At 30.1% G+C, this 7,062-nt stretch overlaps 1 pseudogene; it reads left to right on the forward strand.

Moving 5' to 3' along the window:
- Positions 1-720: 720 nt before the first annotated feature.
- Positions 721-1,125, forward strand: LOC149494432 (7-deoxyloganetin glucosyltransferase pseudogene; annotated as a pseudogene).
- Positions 1,126-7,062: the final 5,937 nt, after the last annotated feature.

Here is a 7,062-nt window from a genome sequence, read left to right on the forward strand (position 1 = left end):
ATTCGATGGAATAAATTTTTGGTCGGTAATATTTTATCGACGAATATTTTCCGTCGGTCTTTCGTCGGCAAATCTAATTACCGATGGATTTTTATATTTTACCAACGGAAAATTCCGTTGGTAATAACTATTAAATTATAGGGTATGTCATAAGTTATTTTTTGGTATCCACGTATGCATCTCTTTTACTGACATTTCACTTTAATTTCTAAATTATAATTATTAAATTTTATTTATTTATAATTAATTTCCATAAATTTAGAACTCATTGATTAGTATCTTTAGCTGAATGAGTTACTTTAAAAATAATAGCTAGATGGAAGTTAACCAAGATGTCTCTCACCGTTCACCGTTTTGTCGAGGGTGTTCATTTTTACCCCTTTTCATAGTTCTTCTTTATTTTATTTAATTATTTTTTTATAATTTTCAAATCTATAAATTTTAACAATAAAATTTAAATTTAGTCCCTCAGATCTATAATAGTTTATAGATCTTGAGTGTTTTTTATACCCTTTTAATATAGTTATGTGTTTTAATTGTTGATTATTGTAATTGGAGACTTCAATATTCAAGTTTCGGCAAATTTCTTTTTACCCTTTGGTACTGCTTTTCGGAAAAATAAAGTTATAATTTAATTTTCAAGAACCTGAGTGCATCAAATGGCTTGATTCAAAAAAACCCAGTTCAGTAATTTATATAAATTTTGGAAGCACAACAGTTATGTCCAATGAGCATGTAGTTGAGCTTGCTTGGGGACTTGCTAATAGTACCCATAACTTTTTCTGGATAACAAGGCCGGATTTAATAATGGGAGATTCTGCAATTTTGCCACCAGAATTTTTGGTTGAAACTAAAGAAAGAGGATTTCTAGCAAGTTGGTGTCCACAAGAAGAAGTTCTAAACCACCCTTCAGTTGCAGGGTTTATAACCCATTGTGAGTGGAATTCAATAGTGGAGAGTATTTCTGCTGGTGTACCTGTAATTTGTTGGCCATTGTTTGGTGAACATTTTGTTAATTGTAGAAAAAGTTGCAATGAATGGGGTGTTGGGATTGCATTGAGTAATAATTTTCAAAGAAATGAAGTTGAAAATCTTGTTAGTAATATGTTGATGTGGCCGTTGTGAGACCCTCACCATAACATGTCACTTACTACTGTAAATTTGCAAGGTATAATTGTTAAAAAAATTAGCTCAAATTGTTAAAATGCCAAAGTTTATGGCTTTTTTAGTTAATTTCAAGAAAAAAAACCGATATTTTTTTTAGTTATTTGTAAATTTTCAACACTCATGTTATAATAATTAAATATTAAAGAAGATCTAAAAATTCAATAAAATTATCAATATAGTACAACAGGGAAAACCAAATGTTGTATAATTAATTAATCGCAAATTCGCTTTAATTTGAAAGTGATAGTATTATTTGTAAGAACCTCTTTAATAATATTATCGTGTTATTTAAACTTGTTCTTTTCTTTAGAAAGATCAACGTCAAATACTTTTACACTAAGTTTTTCTTGAGAAATTTATACATGAATGGTAAATATTTATCAATCTTCATTATTGAAATTTATTATATAAATGGTTAAGTTTAGCACCTTTCGAATTTTCAAGTTATAATCTCCTTTTCAAATTTTTTTCTTCCTTTATTTTGTGTCATATAATTATTATTTTCAAGTAATTCTTATTAAAATAAAATAACTTTTTTTAGCATAATATTGATTGTTTGCCATTAATTATTATAATATATCATTTAAAATAAAAGTTATTTAATTAAAATTTATAAAAATATTTAACTATATTTATTAAATTAAAATTGAAAATTACAAGTTATAAAATTATTTATTGATAAATAAATTATATAAATATTAGAAATTAATTTTAATATCAAAAACCTGATCTATTGTCAACTTGTATATACACTTACCACTAGACTATACTTTGGTGTGCATGTAATAATCTTCACAAAAATTGGTAAACTAATAAACTTTGGCCTAGTGACTAAAAAAACCCTGAACTTTGGCATTTTTTAACAATTTTGGCCAACTCTTTTAATAATTATACCTTGCAAATTTACAGTAAACAAATGACATATCATGGCGAGGCTTTCACTAACGGCCACATCAGCATAATAGTAATAGTTGATGAATGGAGACCATAATTGTTAAGAAAAAAAAATTACTTTGTAGTATCAATTGTAGCAATTAAAAAAATTGGCCAAAATTATTAAAAAGGCCAAAGTTCATTTTTTTTTTTTAGTTATTAGGCCTAATTACATTGTTGTATTGAAATAATTTTTTCAAATTGTTTATTTTAGCTTTGAAGTTCGTCTTTTTCAAATGTTCCAATGAAATTTTATTTTCAATTAGTTTTTTTTTTAAATCGAATAAATAGTTTAATAATCGAGTATTCCCTAATCCACACAAAACAATGGAAGATAAGAATTTGAATTATATCATGAAATGATCTCATAAGCAAAAGAAGCTCAAGTTAAGGGCATAACAAAGTTCTTCAAATGTTAAGATCATATTAACACCACGATTCAGTCTTATGAAAATGATTTTAGAAAAGCATCTGAAGCTTAACCTCTCACCTTATTTCAAAGAATTTATGGCATTAGTAATGATAAATATGACTATATAGATTGCAAATTTATGGAACAAAGGGATCAGAATCTGCAATTTTGCCAACAGAAACTTTGGTTGAAACTAGAAAAGAAATAAAGGTCAGTCTGATCCTAAACTTGTTTAACAGGATAAAAAGATCAAATTTGACCTTTCGGGCCAATTTATCTATTGAACTTGTATAGAATGATTAAAAAGATCTGATTTCACTTTTTAGGTCAATTTAACCCCTGAACTTATTTAAAATGATTAAAAAATCATATTTGACATTTTGAGTCAATTTAACATCTAATTATTCATTGTACTTACAATGTGAAAATTATTATGATTTTAAAAAAAATAATCATATTTGACATTTTGAGTCAATTTAACGTCTATTTCTTCATTATACTTAGAATGTGAAAATCATTATATAGAGATTTGTTAAAACTATAGTTGGGATCGATCTGAATAATTTATTAAAATATTAATTAATTATAAAATATAGAAAAATGATATATAAAGTATATTATATCTCTCTTTATCTTAATTAATGGTTTTGAATTTATAAATATGTATTAATTTGAACATTTTAAAATTAACCTCTATTACTGGGTTATCGCTTATGAAATCTATAAATTTTTCATGTTGAATAAATTAAAATTATAATGCATGTTTATAAATTTATTATATTACAATAAACGATGTTTTTATGAATTTTAAATTTATATTCATAAATGTTAAAAAAATTTGATCCGAGTGTTCTTAGTATAGGACAAAATGGAATAAAAAGTCAATTTAAAAATCAAAATAAGTTACTTGAAGGGTTAAATTGGCTTATAAGTGAAATAGAATCTTTTTAATCATTTATACAAGTTTAAGGGCTAAATTAACTCAAAAAATCAAATCTGACATTTTTTATCCTACTAAATAAATTCAGAAACCAAATTGAGTTTTATTCCAATTTAAAAAAGAGGTGTTATTACAAGTCAGTGTCCACAGGAGAAACTATTAGATCACCCTTCAAATGGAGAGTTTATGAACCAGTGTGGGTGGAATTCAATAATGAAAAGCCTTTGTGTTGGGGTACCCTTGATTTGTTGGCCATATTTTGGAGAACATTTTGGCAGTTGCATAAATTGTTGCTATAAATTGGGTTTTGCAATTAAATTTTTATTAGTGATTTTAAAAGAGATGAGGTAGAGAAGGTTGTGAAGGAGTTGATGGTTGGAGAAAATGGCAAAATAATTTAGGATAGAGCTACATAGTGGAAATAATTTTTTTCTAAAAATTTGAACCGAAACAAATCAATTTGATTTGAGTACATAGGCAATTCAATTCATTTCGATATTTTTGTAAAAATTTTAATTTGTGCAGTTTATATTGATCCAATTCAATTCGGTTAAATCAAACTGACTGAATTCATTCACTAAAGTTGAGCCAACTATCGATTTTAGATGGACCTAATTTATTGGTTTAATATTCTTGTAGTTTTTGTATAGTTTGATATCATTCAAATTAGACATTGATCATTCCCAGTAGCCATAGAAACAACGTCGTATAATTCAGGACAAAAACCCTTCCCTTTCCCTTCTTCAAAATCTATTAATTATAAAAATTATTGGACAATAATATTGCAAAATAAAATAGAGAAGACACGTATACATATTTTTTCTAATTAAAATAAATAAATAAAAAGTTAAACTAAAAGGATATTTAAAAAGATAAATAGAATTTATTTTCTCCAATTAAAAGACAATAAAAAATACAACTAAAATGATAACTAAATAGATATATTAGGAATTTTAAATTAATCTAAGGCTATTACAGTAAATTTCATTATTTCTTTTTATTCCACATTTATATATAATATCGATATTTAATTTAAAATAATTTTAAGTATTAAATAATTATTATACTTTCTGCATTTTTAGCATAAGGACAGTACACTGCTGTGGCGGTGCCCACTCAAGTGGGACCCACACGTTTTTATTGGTGATGACGTGCCCACTCAGTGGAACCCGCACACGTGATGAAAGAAAAAAAGAAAAGAAAAAAAAAGGAAAGAAAAATTGGCATGCATTTTGACAAAAATGGAGAGCCGTGAATGAGTTATACATGGCTCTCTTGTCTACCTCTCCTATAAATAGGTGAACGTTTCTCATCTCACAACACACAGCCACAGATAGAAATTAATCTGTGAAGAGAGATTTGAGAGTTATTCAGTTTTAAGAAAGAGTTCTTAAAATTAAGGGTCTAGAAAAATAATGAAAATTATTGGGGTGTTTTTTTGGGAAACACTTTTGAGTGCCACTATTTTTGTATTACTCTCTTTGTAAGCCTATTATTTTTTAGTGGAAGAAATATTCGGAGTTGGTCCCGTGGACGTAGCCCTAAACAGTTAATGGTGAACCACGTAAAATTCTATGTGTCACAATTTTATTCTTCCACTGCCTTAATTATTCTCACAATTTATTGTCGGTATCCTAACAAGTGGTATCAGAGCCGAAGTTTCAGGTCCAATCAGACTGATAGCGTACCTGATCCGTGGATATATTTTGAAAATAAATATACCACGATGAAGAGAAAATTACGACGAGTCCATTGGTGCAGTCCTTTGAAAAGACGTTGCAGAATCAACTTAGTGGTGAATAGTAAAATAGTCACAATTTTATGCTTTGGAGATGAGAAGCCAGTATTAGTCGGTTACATCGATGCAGATATGGCTGGGGATGTTGACTCAAGAAAGTCTACATCAAGATATCTAATCACATTTGCAGGGGGCGCCGTGTCGTGGCAATCAAGATTACAGAAATGTGTTGCTCTATCAACAACTGAGGCAGAATTTATAGCACTAACAGAAGCTTGCAAGGAATTGATGTGGATGAAGAAGTTCTTGAATGAACTCGGAATTCATCAAGAACGATATTTGATATTCTGTGATAGTCAGAGTGCGATTCATCTTGGGAAGAATTCCTCTTTTCATTCAAGATTGAAAAAATTAACTGAATTCATCTTATTGAATAAGAAGATGGAGAGAGCGACAGATACAAGAGAGACCTAAAACAGAGGAAGATTACAATATTGAAAAGGAGAAGAAGAATTCTCTAGAAAACTTCACCACCCAAGATCTTTATACAGTTCTTTATACATTTTTTACGGACGCCAATGACATATCAAATTTTGCTCTTAAAATCTATGACAACTCATCTTTCTCTCTTCATTCTCTGTAACTGATTTGCAACTCCTTAACTGTTTTCGTTATCAGCAAGAAGAAGGTATACTGCATATGTTTTGTCACTTGCATTCGTTAGCTGTGCGACGCCGTTTTTCTGCTTTTAATTTCTTTCTTTCTTTTATAAAACGGTGTCGTTGGCTACTAGCCGTTATTAGTAATAACGGCTTTCTTCTTCAAAACATCAGCATCTTCAACCTCTGTTACCCCCCGCAAGCTGGGCCATGGATGTCAGACATGCCCAGTTTGGACATGAGAAACTTAAAGCGAGAAGGGGAAAGGGATTTGGTATACAAGTCAGCAAGCTGCAGCTCTGTAGAAATAGGCATAAGATGAACAAGGCCAGAATTAACTTTTTCTCGAATAAAATGGCAATCTATCTCTATATGCTTCGATCGCTCATGAAAGGCAGGGTTAGCTGTGAGATAAATTGCAGATTGATTATCACAAAAGATACTGATGGGTGTAGATAAATTATGACCAAGATCTGACAATATATAGCTCAACCATTGAAGCTCACAGGTTGTAACAGCAAGAGCTCGATACTCTGCTTCTGAAGAGGATCTGGACACAGTCACCTGCTTCTTCGATCGCCAGCTGATCAAGGAATCTCCCAGGTAAATTCCATAACCTGTTATGGATCGCCTTGTATCAGGGCAACCTGCCCAATCAGAGTCGCTAAAAGCAGTGAGCTTTGGTGCTGAACTAGCTTTATAAAATAAGCCATTACCAGGACTAGATTTAACATATCTGAGAACCTTGAGTAAAGCCTGATAATGAGATGTTCTTGGTGCAGATAGAAATTGGCTCAAGGTATTGACAGCATAAGTGATGTCTGGCCTTGTGGTAGTGAGATATAAGAGTTGCCCCACTAGTTTTCTGTAACCAGTTACATCATTCAACAAGTCACCATCATCTTTGGACAGTTTGACATTATAATCCATAGGAGAGGAGGAAGGCTTAGCACCTAAAACTCCATACTCAGTCAGGAGCTCTAGTGCATACTTTCTCTGACATATATGCAGTCCTGCCTTTGACCTAGCAATTTCCAATCCCAGAAAATACCGTAGATTACCAAGATCTTTTATTTTGAATTTGGCATCAAGAGAAGCTTTGACTGAGTTAATCTCTGAAGAATCATTTCCTGCTAGAACAATATCATCTACATAAATCAATAAGGCAGTAAATTGTTCCCCTTTTGATTTAGTGAATAGAGAGTGATCTGAT

Source organism: Jatropha curcas, chromosome 8 (genome assembly GCF_041381405.1).
Source record: "Jatropha curcas cultivar XTBG-Jc1 chromosome 8, XTBG_Jcur_1.0, whole genome shotgun sequence".
NCBI classification, from domain to species: Eukaryota; Viridiplantae; Streptophyta; class Magnoliopsida; order Malpighiales; family Euphorbiaceae; genus Jatropha; species Jatropha curcas.